The sequence below is a fragment of the Rhynchophorus ferrugineus genome, unplaced genomic scaffold (assembly GCF_030347505.1).
Source record: "Rhynchophorus ferrugineus isolate W39M unplaced genomic scaffold, kcgeb_rfMv2 rfM2, whole genome shotgun sequence".
NCBI lineage: Eukaryota > Metazoa > Arthropoda > Insecta > Coleoptera > Curculionidae > Rhynchophorus > Rhynchophorus ferrugineus.
The window spans coordinates 45,814,382-45,827,284 of NW_027472581.1; the positions used below are offsets into that span (position 1 = coordinate 45,814,382).

Sequence of the window (12,903 nt, forward strand, 5' to 3'; positions counted from 1 at the left end):
ATTTTTCTCAGGGTTACTTTTATTGATAAGCCGGTATATCTGGGTCATATACAAAACAGTCGGCTTTTATTGATTATAAAGTGGGTTAATAATAATTAAAAATCATTACCACGCAGGCTATTTTTAAATTCGCTTTTATGAATGTTATTAAAAAATATCTTTATACATCTGCGTATATAAATACAACAAATTTTAGACAAATATTATACATTTTATTTTAATCAAAGAAAGTACAAATATTTGTGTTGTAATTTTTATTCACTATTGTTAACATTTACTATTATTTAAATTAAATTTTTTTACAATTTCCCAATTTCAGTATTTTACGATAAGGTTTGAATAAAATGAGTTAAAATAGTTATATTTACATTAAAATTATTATATAAATAAGATTTTAAATTTAAATATATTGATAAGCAATATTAAATAAAAATTCATTTATCACGCTGTACTAGCCAATATTGCTTCAGGTTTCCGTAGTGTAGTGGTTATCACGTGTGCTTCACACGCACAAGGTCCCCGGTTCGATCCCGGGCGGAAACAGTTATTTTTTTTTTATAAAAGCAAAATTTCGTTATTATTTGTTATATCTTTATTTGAAACAAAAAGGCCTATTTATTTTTAATTATTCAAATATTTCTTCTTGTATGTCTGCTAAATATGGAGGTCTCATATAATGTTTAGTTCGTGAACAAATTGTGGTGTTGAAACTGTTGCTCTGTGTGAATAATTTGTTTGCAAAATATCTTGTACTATTAGGATGGTCATAAGATTGCAAAATATTAAGTAAAAACCCTGTTAAATAAACTACTAAAATTAAAGCTAAGAAAAACATTTATAGTCTATACAAGTTTGTGTGTTTCGGCTCGCTTCACTTTTCTGATTTCTTACATGTTGTTTAATAACTGTATTGCTTCCACCTTGCTGCAATTTAGTAACATTATTTAATGTTTTAAGGCGAAATCCATTAATTCCATATTTATGTGTAATTCTAAATATGCGTTATAATTGATTAATAAACCAATCTCTTTGATCATAAGTCCAGTTGGGAGTATTTTTGGCTAACCAGCAAAGCAGCAGGACAGTAGTTTGGAGTTTGATCTGCTTTGATTTTTGTTTAACGAGATGTGTTAGGACGAAAGTAACTTTAGATTAACTTCCGAAGAGAATATTCATTTCTTGTTATAAAAAATTAACATTGTGGGTAGGAGGTGAAAGTTAAATCCAGTTAGAACAAAATAGACATCAATGGAATATTTTAAAGACGAACTGTGTATCGCAAAGATTTTTAAAGGTTGTTTTTTGGTAATATCAGTTTGAATTATTAGTTTAATTTATAGTTTGTGTTTATGTGCTGCTGTTTGAATTACCACTAAAAGAAATGATTAAGAAATTTAATTATTTTTGGTTTATATATGTCATATATCAAAATAGGGATTTTGTCAATATATAACATCAAATTAATACATATTTTACATGATGAAAATTTGAAAAAAATTAATATAAGTCGAACATTCGATTTTAACAGCAAAAATTAAAATGAATTGGTTTTTCTAACTTTTCAGCGATTAAATTAAACATTATTTCATTGAAGATTTGTAAGTATTACATATTATTATAACAAAACTATTCGAGATTAATTCTTACATTATTAACGATCAACATCAACCAATAATCTCAGTATAAAATAACCATAACTAAAAAATGGATTGGTCAAACCTAAGCGAAAGGTAAACGTTTGAGTTGAACTGAAGATGGGGCGATCGAGGGAACAATGACTTAGCATATGGTGTTGAACCCTCGGCAGGTTCTTCGACCGTTAGAAATTCCACGGGATGCAGTAGTACGAGAATATAAGCGGTTCAAGAACCCTTCGAGACAGGATCTATTTTTAAGCCGTTGGGTTCGAGATATTACCTACTTATCCTTAACAACGTTGCAAAATCTTTTTCGTTTTCTAAACGATATATTGAGAAAAAAAACTTCAATTGTAATAATTGTAATACAAACATTTTATAGGTATTAAATATTATATTTGTAAAAACTTATCATCAACTTAATTCGTAACTATTCATTTCTGATTTTTCACTATTACAATTTGATCATTGTCAGCTCAGCATCCATTTAGATGATATATTAAATTAGGAACTTTATGTATGATAAAAAGCAGAGCAGATTAGACATAAAGTCAAAGCAAGGGGTGCAAATTTGGGGTTTCACTATCAAACCAACTAGTAATTTATTATTTACCAATTCTTATCGCCACGTAACCGGCTGTAAAGAGCTGTACGATGGCCTCGAAATAAAATTGATATACTGAGTAATCCAAGATTTCGCATTAAAACATGAAATAGGGTTGCTAAATCACAGCAACGTGGAAGCACAGCTAGTAGCTACACTCCAGTCCAGTAGACATCAGACAGACAATCAGAAGACTGAAGCGAACCAAGCCAAACGAACTTATATAGTTTTATTTTAATTTGGGAAAGACATACTGATATATTAATCCCATACTCGCCTTACTCTAAGTACAATAGAACAGTAGTAATAAAGTAATTTGTAACTTGAGAGTACAATCTATCAATCAATCAAGCATATCTAATGTAAGATGTAATTAATTAAAAGAAAAAAATATATAAGGGAGTTGTTGAGAGTATATAAGGTGTACACGTTTTGACAGTTTCTTGTTATGTAACTTTTAAACTTTACTAGAGGTATTGATACAATTCAACATCTTTATTAGATACGCTTAGTACAATCTTATTTTACAATTAATTTATTACTACTTTTCCTATGTACTTGGATTAATTAACAAGCAAGACGAGTGCGAGAAATACATCAGTATGTATTCCTCAATTATAAAATTATAATTATTTATTAATTATTAACTTATAGCTATAGTTTACACTAAATATATACACTTTATATAAGTTCGTATGGTTTTGTTCGCTTCAATCTCCTGACATCCTGCGCGCTGTGCAGCAGTTGTATTGCTTCCATGTTAGTATGATTTAGTAATCTTCTTTCGTGTTTCAAGGCGAAAAATTGGATAACTTCGCAAATCCATTTGATTTCCAGGTCATCGTGCAGTTCTTCGTTGGTTACATAGCGATAGGCATTGGCAATCAATCGAAGAATCTTGTTTTGACAGCGTTGTATGACTAGTTGATTTGAATTTTAGTACAACCCCATATCTGCACCTCATAGGTCCAAATTGGCTTTATAATTGTATTATAGATCAACCTCTTTGATTTTAGATCAAGTTGAGAGTATCTTCCGACTAACCAGTATAGTTGTTTTATTTTGGTTCTAATGTGTTTTGCTTTTTGTCTAACCTGATGCTTCCAATTTAATCTACCGTCAAGATGGATTCCAAGGTATTTAGCTGATTCTGCTTGAGGAATCGGGCATCCATTGGGTGATATAATTAAGTTTTTATTATTTCGCCTTAATGCCAAATTAACGTGGACAGATTTGGAGCTAATAAGTTGAATTTTCCAATCTTTCGTCCATTTGTATATTTTGTTGACTGCACTTGCACTTTTTCTATTGCCCTAGGCAGAGATATATCTTTTGCCATAATAATTGTGTCGTCAGCAAAGGTTTCAAGAAGTGTTTCTTTTGTTGTTGGAATGTCAGCAGTGTAGAGCAGATACAGGAGAGGTCCTAAGACGCTACCTTGTGAAACTCCAGCAGAGAGATTTTTAAATGTCGAGAACGCTATTTCGTGCTATACTCGAAATTTTCTTCCGAACAAATATGACTCCAGCAATTGACAATAGTTACGCGGTAACAATTTGCTCATCTTACAGATTAATCTCAATTTCCAAACCCGATCAAAAGCTTGTGAGATATCCAGGAATATTGCAGAGCAGTATTTCTTTTCCTCAAACGCTCTTTCAATAGCCGCAGTTACTCTGTGCACTTGATCGATTGTTGAATGGTGATTTCGAAAACCAAACTGGAAATCTGGTATTGTTACCAAATGTTTAACACGTTTAAATATTAGTTTCTCAAATAGCTTTGATATTGCAGGTAGTAGCGAAATAGGCCTGTAAGATTCGACTTGTTCTGCAGGTTTGTCAGGTTTTTTGAGCATAATTATTTGTTCCACCTTAATGCATTCCGGGACATGCTTCAGCCTTAAATAGGCATTAAATATATATGACAACATGATGATTGCTTTTCGTGGCAGTTCTATCAATAATCCAGGTGAAATGCCATCTATACCAGGTGCCTTTTTAGGATTGAGGTTATCAATTTCAGTGGCAACTTCCAGTGGAGATATTAGATTTAGATCTACATCGAGTTGATAAACAGAAGATGTAACCATGGTAGATTCTATATCATTAGGTTGAAATATGTTAGCTAAGTATTGTGCGAATAATTCAGCTTTTTCATTGTCGCGTCGAACCCATTCATTTCGATCATTTTTAATTGGCGGTAGATCCAAGAATGGAGAGTAGATCAAAAAATTAGATACAAGGATCTAATTTTTTGCTTCTTATTTTGTAAGTGAAGTTCGGTCAGGCGATAAGGTAGTTGAAAAGTACATTGTCTGAGGAACAGGTTGGGTGGTGTAGGGATTTTCATTTAGTAATTTCCATGGAGATTTTTACAGATTTTGCATAACGTGAGCGAATGTTACCTTGCTGATAAGTTATCTTTATCATGTTTTTACTCATATAATAATTTGTATACAATGCTGACTCAAGTATATCACTTGCCTTCCTCCTTAAATTTTTGAAACAACTTTTGACAAATTACGAGTAAATTTATACAAAGCACAATGTATTAATTAAGTAAGAATTACAATATGTTTGTAAGAACTCATCTGTAGATTTCTTGAAACTAAGGAATGAAATCAAAGTATACCACAAAAAATTCTTCGCTTCAAGCACAAATAGAAGAATAGAAAAAAAATATGCTGAGAAGAGAAATATGTTGATCTTTTTGATAATGCTATTTAATTGATATTAAATAAATTACTGTATGGATTCCGAAGAGGAATGATTATAACTAAAGCCTTAAAGAGCATTACATTATCCTATTGTCACATTGCTTCATGAGTGTCGATATTGAAAGACATGATCAATAGATGTATTGAATTATGAAAGATAAAATATATTTCACTTTGGATTAGATCTAGAAAGTAAATTAATGTATTAATTTCTTCTTCCAAGTTAGTCGTCGGTGTAGATGAATGTTTACTTGGGTAGATTTTGTATAATTTTTCTAATGCACCATGTTTTCAGCCACAGCTATATATTATTAAGGCGTACTTGAAGACTCTTTGAGTATGTTATATATAAGATCATGGTGTGATACAAAGATTACCATTTCATCTGTATATGATATCACAGTAGTGATTTTTCTGGTCGGTTTTTGAGTTTATGGTGAAAACAGGATCAATTTAGAACTAAGAAAATAAAAATAGAAACTACCAAATTGTCAAGAATAGACAGAAACACAATTACTAATTAACGAATTGAATACATTATAGGATTGAATGACTAGAATTATAGTACAATAAACACTCAGTATATATCAAAAGAATTATATTACAAAGAATGAAGATAAAGAATGAAATAAAATAATAATATCATCATAGTTTTAAATACAATAATTGTTGAAGAGCAAGGGATAAATCAAAACATACCATTGATTTCGAGTTATAATCATGGAAGAACAACAGAAAAAAAACAGATATATAAAAGAAAAAGTATCTTTAGGTCGGAGTATCCGCATTAATGTATGGGATTAGTGAATTCCTTTCTTTCCTTTCGCAAACTTCTCGATTTTTCACAATGACCATTCTTATTCGTACAAACAAACAAAGAACAAAATATATTTCTTAAAGAATGCTTTTCTTAAAACTGATCTGTCCATATTTAAAAAAAATATCTTCAAAGATTATAGACTAGACGCTTCTCAAATTTGATGCAATGAAAAGTTGTTTGATTTTAATTATAATGACGATTAATTATTCAGAATCCATCATGGAATTTCATACAAAATATATTTTATAAAGTGTTAATTTTGTTGTATTTGAATACTGTAAGTAAATATATAACAAGTTGAACAGAATATTTGAAAAAAATTGTAATCACGGAGGTCGATATATAACATTAAGAAAGATTTTAAATAAAAATTATTCGTCCTAATTCTCTTTTAAGGCAAGAGATTAACTATTATTACTAATGAAACTTAAGACTGTTTCCAGCTTTTATTAAAAAATATGTTTGTTACGTGTTTGGAGTTCTTCATATTTTCCTATCATTGTCATTTTCATTTATTGCTATTAATATACTGGCAAACTTTAATTAAAGTGTTTTCTAAGAATTTTAAAATAAAATATAGGGCAATTAATATTTAAACGTCAAACTGATAATTTAATTTCTGATCCTTATCAAATATTGTCATCCTTGAAGTTAAACAAATACAATTACATATTGTTCTATTATCGTTCATTGTTCTTATTTTTGGATAAATTTTATCTCCTATTGTATACAGTTATCATAATTTTAGAACCTAAAGGCGTTTTAGATAAGTCCTATGATTTAAATTGTTTTTAGGCTTTTACATTATATACACAATAAACATGGTACTAAATTAATCTTCTATAAAATAGTAAATTTTGTAGAAAAAAATAGTATTTTGTGGATTTTACTAGATGTAGTATTCAGTGTTAACCTTAACTAACTTACGTTTTTATGTTTGAAATTGTCAGTCATCAATTTTTTCTTCAGCCAAAGCATTAATTTGGGTATTTGAATGTATTCAATACGTAACTGTGGTTTGATTAAATTTAAACATTAAACCATTCATTAAAAACACATAATTTTAAATGTATCTACATTACTTGCTTGTATACTCACTCTATCGCTAGAATACATGAAGAACTTATTCAAGGTCTTCATGCATTTATTATAATTACATTATTACAAATAAATATAATCCATTCATATCAAATATGTATCTATAACTTGTAATATACTTTTTATAACATTATATTTTCTATTTAACTGACTTTAACTTGACAATCTAAGCAGTAATTAAGGTATTGAATTGAATATATGATGATTACATAATTAATTCCCATTATTCTGGTAACAATCTTTAAAAAACTAACAGATCAATATATGTAATATCGGTGACATTGAGACTGTGTTTTGTTGTATACGTCGTGCTATTTGTTGTTTTTGTTTGTAACTGAAACTACATCTGTAAATATTTATAAGTGTTTTTGATTATTTCAGTCATTACTACGACGGCTATCTTGACAACAGTATCTATTTTCTCTCATCTATTTGCATTTTACAGTAACATTATTAACACTGATAATGGAAGGTAATGTATTTTATATCAAACATTAATATATATTGCATGGTTTATAAATTTTATTTAACTTGGTATTTATTTAACTGTGGTATTGTGACCAAATAACAATTACATAAGAATCCCTTTCTTAACTTACGTTTTTATGTTTGGAATTGTCAGTCATCAATTTTTTTTCAGCCAAAGCATTAATTTGGGTATTTGAATGTATTCAATACGTAACTGTGGTTTGATTAAATTTAAACATTAAACCATTCATTAACAACACTTAATTTTAAATTTATCTACATTACTTGCTTGTATACTCACTCTATCGCTAGAATACAGGAAGAACTTATTCAAGGTCCTCATGCATTTATTATAATTACATTATTACAAATAAATATAAACCATTCATATCATATATGTATCTATAATTCGTAATATACTTTTTATAACATTATATTTTCTATTTAAACTGATTTTAACTTGACAATCTAAGCAGTAATTAAGGCATTGAATTGAATATATGATGATTACATAACTAATTCCCATTATTCTGGTAACAATCTTTAATCAATCTTCTTCTTATTTTGTAAGTGAAGTTCGGTCAGGCGATAAGGTAGTTGAAAAGTACATTGTCTGAGGAACAGGTTGGGTGGTGTAGGGATTTTCATTTAGTAATTTCCATGGAGATTTTTACAGATTTTGCATAACGTGAGCGAATGTTACCTTGCTGATAAGTTATCTTTATCATGTTTTTACTCATATAATAATTTGTATACAATGCTGACTCAAGTATATCACTTGCCTTCCTCCTTAAATTTTTGAAACAACTTTTGACAAATTACGAGTAAATTTATACAAAGCACAATGTATTAATTAAGTAAGAATTACAATATGTTTGTAAGAACTCATCTGTAGATTTCTTGAAACTAAGGAATGAAATCAAAGTATACCACAAAAAATTCTTCGCTTCAAGCACAAATAGAAGAATAGAAAAAAAATATGCTGAGAAGAGAAATATGTTGATCTTTTTGATAATGCTATTTAATTGATATTAAATAAATTACTGTATGGATTCCGAAGAGGAATGATTATAACTAAAGCCTTAAAGAGCATTACATTATCCTATTGTCACATTGCTTCATGAGTGTCGATATTGAAAGACATGATCAATAGATGTATTGAATTATGAAAGATAAAATATATTTCACTTTGGATTAGATCTAGAAAGTAAATTAATGTATTAATTTCTTCTTCCAAGTTAGTCGTCGGTGTAGATGAATGTTTACTTGGGTAGATTTTGTATAATTTTTCTAATGCACCATGTTTTCAGCCACAGCTATATATTATTAAGGCGTACTTGAAGACTCTTTGAGTATGTTATATATAAGATCATGGTGTGATACAAAGATTACCATTTCATCTGTATATGATATCACAGTAGTGATTTTTCTGGTCGGTTTTTGAGTTTATGGTGAAAACAGGATCAATTTAGAACTAAGAAAATAAAAATAGAAACTACCAAATTGTCAAGAATAGACAGAAACACAATTACTAATTAACGAATTGAATACATTATAGGATTGAATGACTAGAATTATAGTACAATAAACACTCAGTATATATCAAAAGAATTATATTACAAAGAATGAAGATAAAGAATGAAATAAAATAATAATATCATCATAGTTTTAAATACAATAATTGTTGAAGAGCAAGGGATAAATCAAAACATACCATTGATTTCGAGTTATAATCATGGAAGAACAACAGAAAAAAAACAGATATATAAAAGAAAAAGTATCTTTAGGTCGGAGTATCCGCATTAATGTATGGGATTAGTGAATTCCTTTCTTTCCTTTCGCAAACTTCTCGATTTTTCACAATGACCATTCTTATTCGTACAAACAAACAAAGAACAAAATATATTTCTTAAAGAATGCTTTTCTTAAAACTGATCTGTCCATATTTAAAAAAAATATCTTCAAAGATTATAGACTAGACGCTTCTCAAATTTGATGCAATGAAAAGTTGTTTGATTTTAATTATAATGACGATTAATTATTCAGAATCCATCATGGAATTTCATACAAAATATATTTTATAAAGTGTTAATTTTGTTGTATTTGAATACTGTAAGTAAATATATAACAAGTTGAACAGAATATTTGAAAAAAATTGTAATCACGGAGGTCGATATATAACATTAAGAAAGATTTTAAATAAAAATTATTCGTCCTAATTCTCTTTTAAGGCAAGAGATTAACTATTATTACTAATGAAACTTAAGACTGTTTCCAGCTTTTATTAAAAAATATGTTTGTTACGTGTTTGGAGTTCTTCATATTTTCCTATCATTGTCATTTTCATTTATTGCTATTAATATACTGGCAAACTTTAATTAAAGTGTTTTCTAAGAATTTTAAAATAAAATATAGGGCAATTAATATTTAAACGTCAAACTGATAATTTAATTTCTGATCCTTATCAAATATTGTCATCCTTGAAGTTAAACAAATACAATTACATATTGTTCTATTATCGTTCATTGTTCTTATTTTTGGATAAATTTTATCTCCTATTGTATACAGTTATCATAATTTTAGAACCTAAAGGCGTTTTAGATAAGTCCTATGATTTAAATTGTTTTTAGGCTTTTACATTATATACACAATAAACATGGTACTAAATTAATCTTCTATAAAATAGTAAATTTTGTAGAAAAAAATAGTATTTTGTGGATTTTACTAGATGTAGTATTCAGTGTTAACCTTAACTAACTTACGTTTTTATGTTTGAAATTGTCAGTCATCAATTTTTTCTTCAGCCAAAGCATTAATTTGGGTATTTGAATGTATTCAATACGTAACTGTGGTTTGATTAAATTTAAACATTAAACCATTCATTAAAAACACATAATTTTAAATGTATCTACATTACTTGCTTGTATACTCACTCTATCGCTAGAATACATGAAGAACTTATTCAAGGTCTTCATGCATTTATTATAATTACATTATTACAAATAAATATAATCCATTCATATCAAATATGTATCTATAACTTGTAATATACTTTTTATAACATTATATTTTCTATTTAACTGACTTTAACTTGACAATCTAAGCAGTAATTAAGGTATTGAATTGAATATATGATGATTACATAATTAATTCCCATTATTCTGGTAACAATCTTTAAAAAACTAACAGATCAATATATGTAATATCGGTGACATTGAGACTGTGTTTTGTTGTATACGTCGTGCTATTTGTTGTTTTTGTTTGTAACTGAAACTACATCTGTAAATATTTATAAGTGTTTTTGATTATTTCAGTCATTACTACGACGGCTATCTTGACAACAGTATCTATTTTCTCTAATCTATTTGCATTTTACAGTAACATTATTAACACTGATAATGGAAGGTAATGTATTTTATATCAAACATTAATATATATTGCATGGTTTATAAATTTTATTTAACTTGGTATTTATTTAACTGTGGTATTGTGACCAAATAACAATTACATAAGAATCCCTTTCTTAACTTACGTTTTTATGTTTGGAATTGTCAGTCATCAATTTTTTTTCAGCCAAAGCATTAATTTGGGTATTTGAATGTATTCAATACGTAACTGTGGTTTGATTAAATTTAAACATTAAACCATTCATTAACAACACTTAATTTTAAATTTATCTACATTACTTGCTTGTATACTCACTCTATCGCTAGAATACAGGAAGAACTTATTCAAGGTCCTCATGCATTTATTATAATTACATTATTACAAATAAATATAAACCATTCATATCATATATGTATCTATAATTCGTAATATACTTTTTATAACATTATATTTTCTATTTAAACTGATTTTAACTTGACAATCTAAGCAGTAATTAAGGCATTGAATTGAATATATGATGATTACATAACTAATTCCCATTATTCTGGTAACAATCTTTAAAAAACTAACCAATCAATATATATAATATTGGTGACATTGAGACTGTGTTTTGTTGTATACGTCGTGCTATTTGTTGTTTGTGTTTGTAACTGAAACTATATCTATAAATATTTATAAGTGTTTTTGATTATTTCAGTCATTACTACGACGGCTATATTGACAACAGTATCTATTTTCTCTCATCTATTTGCATTTTACAGTAACATTATTAACACTGATAATGGAAAGTAATATATTTTATATCAAAAATTAATATATATTGCATGATTTATAAATTTTATTTAACTTTGGTATTATGATCAAATAACAATTACATAAGAATCCCTTTCTTTGGAAACTTTCTAGGAAGAATCTTATTTGACTATTATGTCTTTTATGTTTGCCCTAAATTATACACTTCATGAAGAAAAGTTCAGGTCATACCTTTATGCAATCGCCCTTTTTGGTCCTTTAATCGGACTTAGAATGCACTACGTCTGGTGTTTGATTGATTTGATTGATTTCCGAAGCTGCAACAGTTTATCCTTCACAACTTTGAAATACGTCCATGCAGACATTCGGGACTAAACTACAATTTTCTGAGAAAGAACATAAAAAATTCTATTAAATTTCTTTGCGCTGGGATTGTCGTAGTATATCCGCTTTTTATCATAAATCACAATACGCGATATAAAAGTCATTTTTGGCGGGCATGCAATGAAACTCCATCGTTGAAACTGTTCAAAATTAAATTTGCAGTCAATTTATGTGGTTAGCCATTTTTACCTCCAAGTAGATTCTTCCAATTGCGCGTAAACATCTGGAAACATTGGCTGATTGCTGATTGTTATTCTGATGAAATAATAGTCTATCTGTAAGTTTTTAAGTGTTTGAGTTGAGTTTTTATCCAATAAGTTTTGTAATTTGTTTTCTTCGAACTTTTATTCCTCTTCCAGGCTGTTACTTGTCATTGACATCAAAATAATCATATTTCTTCAAGTCAAACAATAAAAGACGATTAGCATATATACACATTAAATAATTCAATAATACTAAATGGAAAACAGTTTTTTTTGTTGAGAAATGTCAAACGTTCAATTTTATAGTTGAATTGATACTTTGCATTTCCTATAATTTATATCGCTGATGAAATACGTTCAAATTTTTTTTACAGTTTTATGTAGGCATCATATTTTAATAGGCATCGCGTGTTTTCATAATATCTGAATTATTACTAAACTTTTTTCTTGTGTTCCAAGTCAATATATGTAGAATTTTATATTAGTATTTTAATTAAAGTAAAGCTAAAAACACTAAAAGTTCGTTAATGTTGTCTATTCTCATATTTGCGAGTGGCTCCTAATTTTACGTACTTTTCTGCCAAACTTGGCAATATTGGAAACTTAAGTCATCGCGAAGAAGTAGATGTAAAAATAGCTCTGAGAACAACCTTGCTTGTATTTGAATGTATTCAATACGTAACTGTGGTTTGATTAAATTTAAACATTAAACCATTCATTAACAACACTTAATTTTAAATTTATCTACATTACTTGCTTGTATACTCACTCTATCGCTAGAATACAGGAAGAACTTATTCAAGGTCCTCATGCATTTATTATAATTACAT

General features: G+C 28.2%; 1 protein-coding gene and 1 non-coding gene across 3 annotated transcripts in view; both read left to right on the forward strand.

Moving 5' to 3' along the window:
* The window catches only part of phtm (cytochrome P450 enzyme phantom), a 242,542-nt gene that overhangs the window by 121,049 nt on the left and 108,590 nt on the right, over positions 1–12,903 (forward strand). The window lies entirely within an intron of this gene.
* Positions 471–543, forward strand: TRNAV-CAC (transfer RNA valine (anticodon CAC)). Its single transcript has one exon. It is a non-coding gene; the product is annotated as a tRNA-Val (tRNA).